Below are 15,341 nucleotides of genomic sequence, written 5' to 3' on the forward strand. Positions count from 1 at the left end.
ACCCCCCAGAAACCTTTGTAATCGACCTCCCACCTTGATGCCATTTATTCGGTTTCCCTGAACCTGAACCCTGGAAGATGGAGTCTCTACCTTTTCCACCCTTGGGATAGGACCATCTCCCAGTCTTCTCTTTCCCCCTGTAGTCTGTTTTCTGACTAGGTCGGGATCTACGTGAGGGCTGGTATTTTTTAGTATTTTCCTCAGGGAACCCTTTCTTTTTGTCTGAGGCTTTTTATATGTTGTCTAGAATAGGCCTAAACACTTTACCCCCTGAGAACGGGATCCCACAAAGTTTATTCTTTGACTGAATATCGCCCGACCAAGTCTTTAGCCAGATTGCTCTTCTGGCTGCATTGGATAAGGATTCGCTTCTGGCGGCGAATCGCACAGATTCTGCCGAAGCGTCCGCCATGAAACCCGTTGCCAGCTTTAGTAATGGTAGGGATTTGAGGATAACATCTCTAGAAGTTTTAGCCTTGAGATGTTCTTCCAGATCGTCCATCCATAAATGCATGGATCGGGTTACCGAGGTTGCTGCTATATTGGCCCGTATTACTGCAGCCGAGGATTCCCAAGTTCTCCTCAGCAGTCCATCTGCTTTGCGATCCACTGGATCCTTCAACGTGGAGGAGTCCTCAAACGGAATTGCCATCTTCTTTGCCACTTTTGCTTAGGAACTTCATCCCAAACCTTTATATCGTATGGATTATAAGGTAAATGGAGTCTAAAGTCTCTAGGTACCACTAGCCTTTTCTCCGCCTCCTGCCAGTCTTCCAATATCATGGAACAGATATGATTATTAACCAGGAAAACTTTCGTGAGTTGAGCATGCAGACCACCAAACATTTCATCTTGGATTGAGGTTTCCTCTTGAGTGTCCTGTAACTGCATGGTGTTACATACTGCATGTAGGAGTTCATCCGTATCTGCTGCCGAGAAGAGGTATTTCTTTCCCTCTTCCTAATGGTTCTTCTCTTTCTTCTTGATCCGTCTCCTCCGTATCTTCTTGGTCAGAAGAAGGACTGGACTCCCTCGGTCTTTTCTGCGATGTTTGAGGTTCTGTCTGGCTGGTCTGGGAAAGATTCAGGCTCGAGATGGATGCCTGAACCTCCTGATGTATCATTGCTCTCATATTAGTTAATAATGTGGTTTGTTCTTCGCCGATGATCTTAGATGTGCATGACTTGCAGAGCGGTTTCCGCCAGTTTTCAGGAAATCTAGCTGCGCAAATGGGACATTTATTCTTCCCAGCCTTTTTCTTTTCAGTTGCAGGGTTGGAAGGCTCTACCTAAAATGTACAGAGACTACCGATAGGGGGGTAGGGAATAGGCAGGAAGCATTGTAGCATGGCTTTGAATAGCCTACTCACTCGCCCCTGTGACAGCTCCCATCTGTTCAGGGGTTTCAGATTTATAATCCGGGAGTCTCCCGATGTTTTTTTTTATTGAAAATAGGTGTGAATAATGGCCCTTGCCTGTCTCTGAGATCCTGCCCTCCTTACCGCGTCCCACGCGGTCTGACCGTGCTGGAGACCTCCTGAGGCCGGCGCTGTCGCTGGCATCCCCCTGTCCGGTGCTCGTCGCGACCGGAAGTGATGCGGCCATCGGCCGGAAGTGACGCGGTCGCTAGTCCTGGAGCTGGAAGCGGCTGCCACGCTGAGAGCGGCCGCCGGGAATGGACGCGGCCACATGCTGGGATCGGCAGCCGTATTGGAGATGGCCCCCGCATACACCCCCCAGCAAATAGGCGCCCGGACCGAGAGCCCCCAGTATGGAGGAACGGATCCGACCCCAGGAGCAGCGCTACACTGGGGAGGCTGAGCGACCCCCGTGGCAGGTATCAGCAACAGATGTCTTGCAGTGGGGAAGGGAAAGGCTGGGCCCCCCGATCTCCACCATCTGTACAGCACCGTCGGCGGATAAGCTTGCCGTTCCTATCCACAGTGGGACAGGAAAAACACTGGTGGGTGGAGTGGGGAGGGTCCTTTTAACCGCTTGTTGTTCCTGTCCCACTGAGGGTAAGAAGGACATCCTCCAATGGTGCTGTCAGGTGGTGAAATGGAAAATACTTTTCCATTGTATTGATGGCTATTGCGGAGGCTAGATACCGTTTTGTTGCTGTGGATATTGGTGCATATGGACGGACGAACGATTCCAGAGTCTTTTTCAAAGAGTCCAACATGGGGAAATGTTTGTCCAGCAACAGCTTCAACATACCCTCAGCACGACCACTTCCGGGGACCGAAGGCCCAAGTTTTCCCTATGTTTTAGTTGGGGATGAGGTGTTCCTCATTACTTCATACATGAAGGTCTTGTTCCATGGCAAGACATACACGTGTGAAAATGTTAAAGACTCTTTATATTGGTGCAATGTGTGGGGCAATTCTTTGTTAATTTTTTTTTTTTTTTAGTTTATATAACCTTAATTTTAAAAAGTTCAATCCATACAAGAATATGAAATGTTTAATAATAACAGCGAAATTTACTAAGAATATTTTGAACACATTGGTCGTCCAACCTGATTGTTGGTAGACATTTTAACATATGCGATCCCATAGGGATGAACAAAAATATACACAATTAACTTTGGTACACAAAAATTTAGCACAAACATTTTAAAGGCTGTAATTGCCAAAGTTTGGTGATTTTTCTAACAGTAGTTACAGACGGTGATATTGGGCGGGCATATTGTCTGCCTAACTGTATGCTGAACTACTACATTGCCTTTGCATTTCCATACACGGTTCACCCTGGCCTCTGTATTGTGGTTTGTATGATGGCATGTCCATGGTTCTTGGTCTCGAGGAAGTGGGTTCCTGAGGGGCCAAAAATTCCTCAAATAGGTCATGAAATCTTTGCCTAAACATTAAATTTCTGTGTGACGGTATCTTTTGGGCTACAGGTACATAGGACAAAAACAGGAGCTTCCACTCATTGGCTGCATACACTGATTCACGGGATTGCAATTCCATAATTTCCCGCCTTAGATCTCTGTGTTCACTGCGACACTGCGATCCTCTAACCGTTGGAGTCCATCGACAATTATGGCATCGACTTCATCTTTGGCAGATGATCGCTTGCGTCCGCGGTGTGCTTGCAAACCGGCACTAACAGGAGCCACAGTACTACTGTACATTGATCGTGGTTCGCTCAGGCCAGACACATCTTCAGCGCCCGTCTGCTGGCTTGTTTCCTGTCGAGATGGCTCCGGTTCCTCTGCCTCTCGAGGCGCAGAGGTACTGCATATCGTTCTATAACAAAATATATATATTATTTCAGAGATTTCAATTAAATACTTGGTCCTCTCTCACACCGTAAACTTTTTACTTACGAGCGCCGGGACATTTTCTGTAGAAACAACAATTGCTTATAATGAACATACGGGGTGACACGTTTGCCACCAGATCTACTGGGGGTGTTTTGGCTGCTGCGGAAGTCCCGTACAAATCGATCTCTAATGGATCTCCAACGGGTATGGACAGCATCGGCTTCAAAGAAAAAACAAAAAAAAATTATTTGAGAGCTTCCAATCTTTACATTTTAGCAATTTAAGTTCAGCAATAATTACCAATTTTTTTCTTAGAGGATGCGGACTTATCCAAATACCCGGGGGTCCAACTGGCATATTATTTTCTCCCACAACTTCCGGTTTTTAATATCATCGTTGTGGGAGCTGTCACTTTGATCCCATATGGACGGACTCGCTTCCACTAGTGTTATTAGTGTCTCGTTTTCTATGTCCAAGTGCTCTTCGTCAACCGCAATGTTCCTTCTTTTTTTGGCGGTCTGCTTGGACTATGTAAAACACAAAATGTTATATTAAAATGTATACGTTAATTTTTGGTTGCATACATTTATCTCATCCCCAAAACTACATTATTTTTAAGGACAGTTATCCTAATTTTTTACATTTTTTAACACTTTAAACTTTTTATAAATTATATTGCAATGTTTAATTGTTTATTTTTGTTGGTTGTCCTTGTACTGTTTGGTTTATGTTATGACATGTATGCAGTTTTTTAAACCAGGGTTTTAAATGTTGTTATATATGTTTCTTGTGTTATGTTTGTTTTGTATGTTTAATGATTTATTTTTAAAGAATATACTAATTTAGTATTTTTTTTTGTTCCAAAAGGTATATTTTCCGTGATACTTACCACTTCTAGGTGAGGTGAAGACAGATGGTGAGGCTGATTTTTTTTTTTTTCCTTTTTCAACAACCTACAGTGTAGTTAAAAAAAAAAAAAAAAAAAAAAATTACAATTCTTGTATCAATTAATTTATGTGTAAAAAGACACATAATTTGTGGCATGTACCTTCTTGGACACTTTTTTGGGGGGTGGCCTGGCAGGTTCGGAATCAGAAGATTCCTATTTGCAATACAAAAATGATTACACATGATTAGCTCAATATACTCGTGTGACACACAACATTTATTGTGGCTTTTTAAATAAAAAGCCTACCGATTGTGACGAGAAGACTGCAGACACGCTGCTGCTGCTCGATCCCCCACTATCCGACATCTGTGTACAAACAAAACAATATATTTAGTACACATACATCCGACGGCCACTACACAATCAAATGATGTATACAGAAAAATATAATACATAGAATTGTACTTACATTGCCTCTGATCGCTCACAAGATACACACACTGTGTTGCTGGCATTTTCAGAGTGTGTTTGCAGAGTCTATGCTCCGAAATGGCTGAAATCATATTTCCTGTCACATGACCACATGGACAAGCCTCATTAACGCAATCCAATGCATGGTTTCATGGACATTTTGCTTGATTTGCATCTGGCTGCATTAGCAATAGACTTCAATGGAAGAATTAACGCTTCCGTTACTCTTGCGTTAGCTTGACTGGACCCGAAAATGCTGCAGGCCGCGTTGGAAGGTGCGTCATAAAAAAACGGAATGTTGCAAACGCATGCCAATTTTGACATGCGTTACGATGCGTCATACAAATGCAAGTCTATGGGTGCGTTACAATGTCTGTTATATTGCGTTTTGCCTACTTAAAAACGTGTCCGTTAGACGGACTGCCCTAGAACAATGTGAACCCAGCCTAACAAAAAAAATTATGGTTCAAAAAATTGTGCTCATGTAAAGTAGACATGTGGGAAATGTTATTTATTAACTATTTTGTGTGACATAACACACTGATTTAGGGGCATAAAAATGAAAGTCATAATTCTCCAGAGTTAAAAACACACAAAGTGACAGTGGTCAGATTTCAAAATTAAGGCCTGGTCATTAACCTACAATGTGGCTTGGTCCTTAAGGGGTTAATACGAGAAACCACTGTACCTGCTTTTTTCACTAAACACACAAAAAACTTCATTAACCTACAAAGTGGCTTGGTCCTTAGGGGTTAATACGAGAAACCACTAAAGTTCTTCTTGTGCCAACCATTTAACCCAGAATACTACCCCCCGCTAGCTCCCACCCAACCCCTGTCATCCAAATACATACATTAGAATCCCCTATTTATTTCAATTACATGCTGCACTGGAATGTCTATACCAATGTCAAATCTATGCTGTTCAGTGTCTAAGGCCATGTTTGCATGTTGCTTTTTTGCTGCTTTTTTTTCTACAGCAAAAACCTGATCCCTTGGCAGTAAAAAAAAACTGCAGGCAAAAAGCAGGTTTTGCTGACTTTTTTGTTGCTTTTCTTGCTGCGTTTTTTAGGATCTCAAAAGTTCAGTTTTGTTATCATACAATAATGATCAATACAAGGTGTCAGGCCAACAATGCAAGACCAAAATACATTTTGGGGAAAAAAGGGCAATTTGATCAAATTATCTGAAAAAAACCCTGATTATTCTGAACAAAAAAAGTTCATGAATTCATGAATTTGTGTTGATGAATTGGTCAAAAATAGTTTACCAAAGACATTAGCAGTCCATTTTGTAGTTGGTCAGGTATTGTTCAATTTCATAAAATTGGTAGAGCATCGAAATGCTCAGGCTTAGTTTACTTTACACATCACATTAAACTCTACTAATCCTAACAGCCATTTTCAGGTGATAAGACCAAGACATTAGGCTTTAAACTTGAGAACAATCACTAAAATAAATGGATTTCACATTCTTCTGTACCTGCTTTTTTCACTAAAAACACATCAAAAACTGATGGCAATGTTTGTGCTGCTTTTTTGCACTTACCCATTGCTTTCTATGCAAAAAACGCTGAAAGAATTAACATGCTGCAGTTTTAAAAAAAAAAAGCAGCAGCAAATAGGTGTTTTTCTTTTTTGGTGTTTTTTTTTCTTTTGATTTATAAGTCAAAGTCTTTTTAATAAAATTTTTGTGTATGTGGATGTGCACTACATTTTGCGTAGATTTTCTATCTGCATACAATAGTGCATAATAAGGATGCTGTGCAGAGGAGAGTGAATACGGCTATTTAGGGAATGGATTGATTGCAGTAACAAAATTTGAATTTCATCCTAAATGACTATTTAATCTAATCACTTTTCTAATAAACTTCAATCAAAATTTCCCTACCATTCTCTCTACTCTTGCTTCCTGCTTTTTTCTTTCTTACTTACGGTTTGATGTTTCATTTGATAATTCCCAGTGTATGCTGGGATAAAGAAACAGGATGACATATCAGGGACCCGATGCTGCGGTCACTGCCACAGCCTGTCCCCACCATGAAACAAAGTGGCATCAGTGACCTTAGTTTCAGAGGCTGGGCTAGTCCCTGCTTTACTCATCATGCATCGGTTATAAAATTTCAACACATTCCAGGTCCTTAGATCTCCCACTGATTACTTTTTTAGCCTATGCTTTCTATTGTATCTGTAATATGGACTGTGTGCTCAGGAAAGACCTGTGAGCACCCATCTCCTGAGCTGCAATCTTCTCCAGAAGGGAAGTGGGGTTATGGAAAAGGTTTAAAATGATCGTTGGACTACACGAATCAGCATGTAATCATTAGGGAAATTAAATGTGAACATTTTTTTTCAAAGGTTTAGTTACTATTTAATCCTTCAGAACTCAGACCCAAGAATTTATGTATTTAAGGGCTTTTGAGGTGGAATAGTACTTTCTATTGGGGGTTAAAACAGGGACATTTAACTCCTTCACCTTTTTGACCAGGCCAAATTTTACAATTCTGACTAGTGTCACTTTATGAGGTAATAACTCTGGAATGCTTCAAAGGACCCCAGCGATTCTGTAAATGTTTTTTTTTGTGTGACATATTGTACTTCATGATAGTGGTATGGTAACATTTGCTCAATTATTTGTGGAAAAAAAAAATCGGAAATTTGGTGAAAATGTTGCAATTTTCAACATTTTTAGTAATTTTTATAACCTTAAATCAGAGACTTACCAAATTTTTCGGACTATAAGACGCACTTTTTCCCAAAAAAAATTTGAAGGAAAATAGGGGTGTGTCTTACTCTGGATGTTCTTATCAGGAGTCTCATCCCAGGCTGATGTGTGGCAGTTTCGCAAATGCTCAGTATACAGTTATATGAAAAAGTTTGGGCACCCCTATTAATCTTAAGCTTAATGTTTTATAAAAATTGTTTTTCTTTTGCAACAGCTATTTCAGTTTCGTATATCTAATAACTGTTGGACACAGTAATGTTTCTGCCTTGAAATGAAGTCTATTGTACTACTGAAAATGTGCAATCTGCATTCAAACAAAATTTGACAGGTGCATAAGTATGGGCACCTCACCAGAAAAGTGACATTAATATTTAGTAGATCCTCCTTTTGCAAAAATAACAGCCTCTAGTCGCCTCCTGTAGCTTTTAATGAGTTCCTGGACGAAGGTATTTTTGACCATTCCTCTTTACAAAACAGTTCCAGTTCAGTTAAGTTTGATAGTCGCCGAGCATGGACAGCCCTCTTCAAATGATCCCACAGATGTTCAATGATATTCAGGTCTGGGGACTGGGATGGCCATTCCAGAACAGTGTAATTGTTCCTCTGCCTGAATGCCTGAGTAGATTCTTGGAGGAAATACTGTTGGAGGCTGCAATATACTTGAGACTGAGGAGAAGGTTCAAAATCCAGCAGGACAACGACCCTTTACATACCGTGGGGAAAAAAGTATTTAGTCAGCCACCAATTGTGCAAATTCTCCCACTTAAAAAGATGAGAGGCCTGTAATTTACATCATAGGTAGACCACAACTGTGAGAGTCAAAATGAGAAAACAAATCCAGAAAATCACCTCGTCTGATTTGGCAAGATTTATTTTGAAAATTATGGTGGAAAATAAGTATTTGGTCACCTAAAAACATGCAAGATTTCTGGCTCTCACAGACCTGTAACTTCTTTAGGAGGCTCCTCTGTCCTCCACTCATTACCTGTAGTAATGGCACCTGTTTGAACTTGTTATCAATATAAAAGACACCTGTCCACAACCTCAAACAGTCACACTCCAAACTCCACTATGGTGAAGACGAAAGAACTGTCAAAAGGATACCAGAAACAAAATTGTAGCCCTGCCCCAGGATGGGAAGACTGAATCTGCAATAGGCAAGCAGCTTGGTGTGATTAAGTCAACTGTGGGAGCCTTAATAAGAAAATGGAAGACAAACAAGACCACTGACAATCTCCCTTGATCTGGGGCTCCACGCAAGATCTCCCTCCATGGGGTCAAAATGATCACAAGAGCGGGGTGCAAAAATCCCAGAACCACACGGGGGGGGGGGGGGGGTGACCTAGTGAAAGACCTGCATAGAGCTGGGACCACCGTAACAACAAAGGCTACAATCAGTAACACACTACTTCGCCAGGGATTCAGATCCTGCAGTGCCAGATGTGTCCCCCTGCTTAAGCCAGTACATGTCTGGGCCTGTCTGAAGTTTGCTAGAGAGCATTTGGATTATCCAGAAGAGTACTGGGAGAATGTCATATGGTCTGATGAAACCAAAGTAGAACGGTTTGGTAGGAACAAAACTCGTCGTGTTTGGAGGAGACAGAACGATGAGTTGCATCCAAAGAACACCATACCTACTGTGAAGCATGGGGGTGGCAACATCATGCTTTGGGGCTGTTTCTCTGCAAAGGGACCTGGACAAGTGATCCGTGTACATGAAAGAATGAATGGGGCCATGAATCGTGAGATTTTGAGTGCAAACCTCCTTCCATCAGCAAGGGCATTGAAGATGAAACATTGATAGGTCTTTTAGAATGATAATGATCCCAAGCACACCGCCAGGGTAACAATGGAGTGGCTTTGTAAGAAGCATATTATGGTCATGGAGTGGCCTAGTCAGTCTCCAGATCTCAACCCCATAGAAAACCTTTGGAGGGAGTTGAAAGTCCGTATTGCCCAGCGACAGGCCCAAAACATCACTGCTCTAGAGGAGATCTGCATGGAGGAATGGGCTAACATACCACCAACAGTGTGTGCCAATCTTGTGAAGACTTACAGAAAACGTTTGATCTCTATCATTGCCAACAAAGGATATATAACAAAATATTGAGATGAACTTTTGTTAATGACCAAATACTTATTTTCCACCATAATTTGCTAAATAAATTTTGCCAAATCAGACAAGGTGATTTTCTGGATTTGTTTTCTCATTTTGACTTTCATAGTTGTGGTCTACCTATGATGTCAATTACAGCCTTCTCTCACCCTTTTAAATGGGAGAACTTGCACAATTGGGGGCTGACTATATACTTTTTTCCCCACTGTACTGCCAGAGCTACAATGGAATGGTTTAGATCAAAGCCGATTCACGTGTTTGAATGGTCCAGTCAAAAGTCCATACCTAAATCCCTTTGAGAATCTGCAGCAAGACTTGAGAATTGATGTTCAAAGACTCTCTCCATCCAATCTAATGGAGCTCCAGCTAGTTTGCAAAGAAGAACGGGCAAAAATTTCAGCCTCTAGATGTGCAAAGCTGGTAGAGACATACCCAATAAAACTTGCATCAGTAACTGCAGCAAAAAGTGGTTCCTCAAAGTATTGACTTAAATAAAAATGCACAATTTTTAGTTTTATTTTTAAAATACTTAGAAAACCATGTATCATTTCTGTCATGGGGCCCTTCTCCGGTACTGCACAATCAACAGAGCCAGCGAAGAGTGAACAATCCCAAGACCTTTATTTAGGCAAAAATACAAAATGTCCATATACGATCCACCACACAAAGGATAAAATAGTCCAGAGCACGAATTCAGTTCAGTAACAGGATAAAAGTCCAACAATCCAGCAGACAGAGGATCGCATAGTCCATATACTCTTCTTTCTCTCTAAGATGCTGTGAACACATCATCAATCCACACAGGACTGATATGTGTCTCACCTCCTCATTCACAGGTCAGGAGGGGCTCATTGTTTCAACAAGCTAGGTCAACATGTCATTAGCATATTAGCAAACAATACAGTGCTGTGGGGGCTGATATCAGATGGCAGCAACAGCCATTCATCAATTAGCAAATAACTCCTTCTACAAGAGACCACCATGAAAATAAGTAAAATAGAAATATACACAAAAATGATACCCACATAGCATATCACACCATCACAACCTCTCCCCCCTCATAATAAGTGAGCACGCTATGAGGTCTACACAGACCTCTGGCCTGGTCACTTTAGTCCACTTTGCTCCACTGTTTATAGTTCCTTGTACAGTTTGTACAGTGGCAGCGGTTGCAATAATCATGAGCACTTGTCCATAAATTCCCGGGTCCTGGCTTTACGGTTATATCAGGCTTTTTGACTGGACTGGGCCGTTCGCTGATGTTCATTAGCCAAGGTAGCTAGCTGGGCTAGACAGTCTCTGAACTCTAGAACGTAGGGAATGATGGGCGTTCCGGTATCTGCGATATCTCCCTCCAATTGTTCTTTCAGAAGAGTGAGAGGCCCACGGACCTTCTGCTCCCACAAAATGACTTTGTAACTACCCAATGTCATTTCCAAGGAGGATATCTGCAGGAAGTCCTCCCATAACTCCAATCCAACACAGTTTTTCTCCAAAACCATAATCCAAATGTACCAAAGCTCGCTGTATATATTTGCGGACACCCCCCCGCCAGGACAATGGGAATTCACGGGCCCTGGTGAATTGCCTCGGGTTGAACCACACGGGGGTCAGCGATAGTCAGGAATGCCCCCGTTTCTCTAAATCCCGACACTTTGTATCCATCAATTAAGACATCCTGCAGGTGACAATGCCGTTGCTCTGTATTTCTGATGGAGAAAGGCCGGAGTCCGTACAGTCCAGGAGGGGTATCTATGGTGCCGTGGTCGGTGGTCCACTCTGGTGGGGGTGGTGGTAGCTCTTCCTCAGGCAGGATAGAGTGCACAAGATGTACTGGACGAGGTGGGGCTGCGTGGGGCTCCCTCCGAATCCTTGCGGGACAGCCAGACTGCAAATGTCCAGGTTGCCCACACCCATATCATCTCCTCTCTGTGATACCCCCAGGTCGTGGTCGGAACTGTTGGGGATGAGGATTGTGAGGCGTGATTGTCATCGGCTTGTGACTAGGTGGAAGGGCAGATAGAATCGGAGGGGGACGGGGTGCGAGAGAAGGCTGTGGTTCATTGTCCAGAAGCCTCCTCCATTGCGGTCGGATAGTAAGGGCTTCATCGGCCAGGGCTGCAGCTTTATCTACGGTGCACGGCATGTGCTCCTGGACCCATTCCCGTACCTCTGCGGGGCACTTGGCAAGAAATTGTTCTATAAGGAACGCCTGTATAACATCTTCCACAGTAAAGGCGTTTTCTGCTTCCAGCCATCTCCGACATGCCTGGGACATCTTATGTGCATACATCCTAAACGATCCCCCCGTATTGCATGGGAGGTCTCGGAACTTGGCCCTATATGAGTCTGAGGTGATAGCATGATAATCCAGGATAGTCTGCTTTACAATGTTATAATCCGATTCCGCTGTGAGTCAATGGTTCGGTAAGCCTCCGCCAGGCTACCGTTCAGGAGTCCCACTAACAAAAGCATCCAGCCAGAGTGGGGCAACTCCATCACAGCACACTGCTGCTCAAAGTCCTTGAAGAACCCCTCCACATCTCCGGAAGGCTCATCAAATGGCTTAAACTCTGTCCAGGTGATCCGTACAGGCTCCCGGCTCGTAGGGTTTACATTCCACATTGCGTTACTCCCTCTTTCAAGCTTCATTGCTTCTTGTCTCCGCTGTGCCCGGTGGGCAGCCTCCTCCTTGTACTCCTGAGAGACACCTGGGCCCAGAACCGCCATCTCTTCTTCGTAACACACCACCCACTGGCTTTTTGGGGTGGGGGTCATCTCCAGTGCTCCTCCTTCAGACATATGGGAGGAGGTGGCCGGGCTGGCACCCACCAGTAGGTCAATTAAGGCCTCTTTAGTCAGTCCCTGGTAGTTCAGGCCCAGGTCTCTGGCTCTCTCCTGTAAACTGGATACAGTCCAATTTCTGCACTCACTCTGTGGGTGGTTCTCCATTAGGTTACACTCTGTTGATCCCACTGCTTGCCACCAGTTGTCACGGGGTCCTTCTCCGGTACCACACAATCAACAGAGCCAGCGAAGAGTGAACAATCCCAAGACCTTTATTTAGGCAAAATACAAAAGGTCCATATACGATCCACCACACAAAGGATAAAATAGTCCAGAACACGAATGCAGTTCAGTAACAGGATAAAAGTCCAACAATCCAGCAGACAGAGGATTACATAGTCCATATACTCTTCTTTTTCTCTGAGATGCTGTGAAGACATCATCATTCCACACATATACACATGATATGTGTCTCACCTCCTCATTCACAGGTCAGGAGGGGGAAGGTCTCGGGCTCATTGTTTCAACAAGCTAGGTCAACATGTCATTAGCATATTAGCAAACAATAAAGTGCTGTGGTGGCTGATATCAGAGGGCAGCAACAGCCATTCATCAATTAGAAAATAACTTCTTCTACAAGAGAACACCATGAAAATAAGTAAAATAGAAATATACACAAAAATGATACCCACATAGCATATCACACCATCACAATTTCCTTTACACTTCACAAATAATTGCTATTTTGTGTTGGTATGTCATATAAAATCCAGACAGAAAACATTTAGGTTTGTGGACGTAATGTGAATTTATCACGGTGCTAGCGGTGATCTCATTGATGTCACTGCAGTTCACAGGACCGCTCACAATGAGTTGGTTGTGGGAACTGCAGCTTCAGTGACCAGTGGTAACCACTATGATGTCAACGTTCATCATTGCAGCTACGCTCTCAGTAGTTCAGGGTCTCCTGGATTTCAGCCTGAACGGTCGTGCATGCCACTGTTCAGTTTAAAATCTAGATGATGCAGAAATGGATTACGGCATGGGACAGTATGAATTATCTTCTCGTCAGACAAGTGAGGATTTTGCTTGTTCATTATTTTTTTTGTCCTTTACAGGGGGCATGGGCTTTGATGGATTATAGGCTTAAAGGTGAGTATAACTTTGTTTTTTTAATAAATGTGTAAAAGGGTGTTGAGTTGTATTTCAAATAACGGATTTTATTCTTGCTGTTTATTTCAAAACTTACTATGGTGTTAGAAAAGGGGGCATCTTATAGACGCCTCTCCATTACGAACCCGTTGGCTTGATGGCAGCTGACAATACAAGGCCGACATCAACCCTAATTCTATTACTTCACTTGCCATTGCCACAAGGCAAGACTCAACAGTAAAGGTTGACCAGACAGCTGTGAGCTGTTGTTATTAATAGCCATGAGAACCTTTTGGGATATTGTCGCTTTTCTTAGATTAACATCACTCCTTCAAGGTGGGCTTTCCCTCTGATGGTTAAGAAAATTACGCGGGAGCCCATGCCATTTTTTTTAATTCAATTCTTGATTTTACACAATATGTACACAGTGGGTGCTGAACACAACTCCCATCTTTGTTGCTTGGTTGCGCTAATCTCAGGGAGACCAGGTGACAATGATGAGAGCTGCATTCAGCAGCCAGCACCTGGGAACAGCTAACTGTACTGCTTTTTCAGACACCGGTAAGTGTCACACAAATGCCACACAAGGACAGCAAATGGATACACGGATGTTACATATGCATATGTACATACGGATGGCACACTGACACGGACCACGGATCTCACCAGTACTGGTTTTTCCTGTACAGGAATCACCAGGACATGTGAAGCAGGCCTAAAATAGACTTAAAAAAGGGTGCAAACTAAAAACAGAGTTTATCTGTGCTGATTATCTGATAGATTGAACTATATATGCTCTTTGGATCCCCTGTTGGGAGTGTTCAGTGCCTCCTTCTGATAAGACACTGACTATTATCACACTGGTATGTAAGTGTTAGCTTAAAGTTTTAAATTATTTGATACATGATAATCTGTATCTAAAGATTTTCTTTGTGAATACTGAATAAAAATTGATCTGCTTTCATAAGGATATGCCAATTTTTTTTACATAGTATATTTTTTATTTTTTGTGATTTTTATGTAAGTTTTTTTTACTATTTATTCAACACTCCTTTGCTACTGAAGTGGACCTTGCTTGGAAAAAATACTTGCTTGGAAAAGATAAAGCTTGTGACCATTTCCAATTATTACGAAAAAGGGAGAAGTATTGGAGTTTAAATTGGATTGCCTGACCCCATATAGTTGAAATGATAGTATTTTTAGGAGTTCCTATTGATATATTTATTGGGTCAGCTTCCTCCTCTATTTTGTTTTACTGATGCTCACTTTTATATACAGTAGTTGTGTCCGTCTAAAGCTGCACTCTCCCCTTATTTGTAAAGATTTATACATTTGTAGCTATTGTTACTTGATTTTTATTGCTTTATGTCATTATGTGTCCTTTATTATTTTATCAATTTCTGTCTGCCTCATTTTATACTATATATATATAATCAGATAAATGGAGTCAGAACACTATTTATAAGTAAAGGGTATAATATTTATTAAATACACAACTTATAACAATACCACAGTCTGAAAAATTCAGTATAAAAGTTACATGTAGTTACAAAAAAAGGGTCACTCTCTATATGCAAAGGATCCAAGTAAGGCTACTTTCACACTAGCGTTAACTGCATTCCGTCACAATGCGTCGTTTTGCCAAAAAAACGCATCCTGCAAAAGTGTTTGCAGGATGCGTTTTTTCGCCATTGATTAACATGAAGCGACGCATTGTGACGGATTGCCACACGTCGCACCCGTCGTGCGACGAATGCGTCGTGCAGTGGCGGACCGTCGGGAGCAAAAAACGCTACATGTAACGTTTTTTGCTCACGACGGTCCGCTTTTTCCGACCACGCATGCGCGGCCGGAACTCCGCCGGAACTCCGCCCCCACCTCCCCGCACTTCCCCGCACCTCACAATGGGGCAGCGGATGCGCTGGAAAAATGCATC

At 42.4% G+C, this 15,341-nt stretch overlaps 1 protein-coding gene and 1 long non-coding RNA gene across 6 annotated transcripts in view; both read right to left on the reverse strand.

Annotated features, from left to right (window-relative positions):
• The window catches only part of LOC143764831 (E3 ubiquitin-protein ligase ZFP91-like), a 95,506-nt gene that overhangs the window by 43,612 nt on the left and 36,553 nt on the right, over positions 1–15,341 (reverse strand). The gene's annotated exons all lie outside the window — the stretch shown is intronic.
• On the reverse strand, positions 1,874–5,437 carry LOC143768941 (uncharacterized). Of its 2 annotated transcripts, XR_013214135.1 has the most exons (5): positions 4,463–5,437; positions 4,316–4,369; positions 4,157–4,220; positions 3,331–3,794; positions 1,874–3,250 (listed from the first exon to the last, which is right to left on the reverse strand). It is a non-coding gene; the product is annotated as an uncharacterized LOC143768941 (long non-coding RNA). The 2 variants fall into 2 exon arrangements; XR_013214134.1 differs by having other exon boundaries at positions 1,874–3,794.

This window comes from Ranitomeya variabilis, chromosome 4 (genome assembly GCF_051348905.1).
Source record: "Ranitomeya variabilis isolate aRanVar5 chromosome 4, aRanVar5.hap1, whole genome shotgun sequence".
NCBI lineage: Eukaryota > Metazoa > Chordata > Amphibia > Anura > Dendrobatidae > Ranitomeya > Ranitomeya variabilis.